The sequence below is a fragment of the Aureococcus anophagefferens genome (assembly GCF_000186865.1).
Source record: "Aureococcus anophagefferens unplaced genomic scaffold AURANscaffold_745, whole genome shotgun sequence".
NCBI lineage: Eukaryota > Pelagophyceae > Pelagomonadales > Pelagomonadaceae > Aureococcus > Aureococcus anophagefferens.
The window spans coordinates 1,933-4,283 of record NW_008706056.1 but is presented as its reverse complement, the minus strand read 5'-3'; the positions used below and the strand labels follow the sequence as shown (position 1 = coordinate 4,283).

Here is a 2,351-nt window from a genome sequence, read left to right as displayed (position 1 = left end):
AGACATGCACTGACGCAAGAGTTCAAAGAATCGCCGCCAACGCTAGTTATCATGGACAAAATATCAGCGAGCGTGTCTGACTCAATATTCAAGGGCGAGGCGCTTGCTGCAAAATGTAAAACCATACCACGTATTGTTCTCTTCCACGAAGGGGTCAAATTCCGACCACAATTCATCATCGATGCATGCCAAAGCTCTTGCCAACTATTTAGACTTGGTTCCCTATGTACGGTAGATTTCTTTGCTGTAAAAATATACTTACTTTTGGCACTATTTGCATTGCGTGTTATGCTTTTCTTCACACCAAGGAAAACATTGGACAGTATGTTTGGAGTTCCCAGTCATTTCCTTACGGAAACTGTTGTTTACTGCACAAGACCTCAATTCGTTCTCGGAAATGGTTACCTGACTTGCCCAACACGCGATGCACAGTACATTGGACCCCTGTTTGAATCGCCCCCCGCCCTGGATGGTGAGATGAAAACTTGGTTGGAAAATGTCAAAGCGCCCATTGTATTCGTATCGCTCAACTCAATCTGCCACGAAAACAGTCATCTGCCCGCTGTGTTGCAGGCCCTTGCCCAGTCAGAGTACATCTCCTTAGTCGAAGTTACCGACCAAGAATACTGGTGTCGGCAAGGATACGATTCCATTCGTTTCGTGTCTTCAAAAGATCGGCATCACAAGTATGCCTATCTCCCGTTCGCTTCTGTCTTCATCACTCAAGGTGATTCCGGTTCTTTTCATGCAAGCGTTCTTGCTAGTGTACCATTGATTGTATTGCCTCTGTACGGCGACCAGTTCCATTGGGGAGCTGTTGTTGAAACTCACGGTCTGGGAATCAGCTTGCTGCTCTCTCCAAATCGAGTGGATGAAGGTTGGTCGATTCTTCCGAGCATCGCTCGAGTCTTGGGGAGCAAGAGTATAGAAGACAATCTGAAGGAACACTCTGAGTTGCTTGGAGCTGGGCGTGGTCTAGCTTCTTTCCCTCAGTTTGCTCGATCCCTTCTGGAGGGGGACAATCATTGACAACGTTGCAGTGCACCATGTTTCCATTGTCTTACCGGCCTCCTCTGCACCGATCTACTTGCACCGATGATCCTGGCGACCGCCTTGATCCTGGCGACCGCCTCGACAAATAAGTGGGCCTCAATTCTCGTACTTGCACTCAAGCCGCTTCAATCGCTGCAGCTCCACTAGAGGGTGTCGCCAGCACAGGGCGGGGCCTGTGTTCGATATGTACGCTAGCGTTGTCTGTACGGGCGGGAGGTCTGGCGCGCCTGTCCCGAGCGCGCCGCAGGTCGACAAGAGGGCGGAAACTGCTTTTACGCCAATTGGGGTCCGTTCACGGTCGACCCCCCTGAGTCTCTGAGATTAATTCCTGGTGGGGGTGTATATATGTGCGTTCGGTTCCGCTGAGCTCAGCGGACGTCCTGGGGTCGCTAGGTGGCCGTCTCCGAGTCGGGGGCTGTAGTGGCTCGCGAGGGTGCTGATTTTGGACTCGAGATGGCAGGTTCGCTCGCGCGAGCGGCATACAAGGACCTGCTCCTTATAGACGCTTCTCGGGGTAGTATGCGACTAGCGTAGATTTCGATACTCTAGTATAATAAGATCCGGGTTATCGCTAGCAGATGGGTTTTGTCTCTTTCAAAAATGAGACGCATATCCTAGGTATCCTAAGCGAGTTGTGGACCACAAACGCTTGCAGTACGATGTTCGAACGATTTTTGACTCTGAGTTTGGTATGTTGCGAGTCTCGAGGGGAGATTATGAGAGTACTTCGCAGTAGGAACTCGGGGTCGGACGTCCCGAAACTTCAGTCCATGCCCTGGGGGAATCCGCAGAAACTAAGATCCCTCATCTCCGTCCCCTCAGCGCCGCGGGAGCGCCCGTACGAGCGTCTTCGGCCCCTGCTTCGCCTCGCACGACATGGAGTAATTTTTTAGGACCGCCGACCCCGACGTCCTACCGCGAAGTGCTCTCAATTTCTCCTCCCGTGGCCCGGAACATGCCAAACGCAGCGTCAGATATCGTTCAACCATCGTTAGTGTCGGATCATGCATAGATTTGTTCTCCTCATGCGCCCCGCATCCCCCGCCTTGTTTAACCCCCGTGCGGGGGTAAATCGGCGGGGGATACGGGGCGGATACCATATGATATCACCTTCAACTTGCCTTCACCTTGACTTCATCTAAATAAGATACTTAGCGTCATTGTGTTTTTTTTGGGTCGATGTTGATGTGTGCTTCACCGTGCCGATTTAGGCTGATGTTGAACCTATGTTGGGGCTACTCGGGGCTACTGGGGGCTGGGAATATAGGGGGCTATGGCGATTAGGGGCGATGCTAATA

The 2,351-nt window shown here is 51.7% G+C and overlaps 1 protein-coding gene across 1 annotated transcript in view; it reads right to left on the bottom strand.

Moving 5' to 3' along the window:
* Positions 1-2,351, bottom strand: part of AURANDRAFT_68985 (hypothetical protein) — a gene marked incomplete at both ends in the record, with an annotated part of 3,788 nt that overhangs the window by 525 nt on the left and 912 nt on the right. The gene's annotated exons all lie outside the window — the stretch shown is intronic.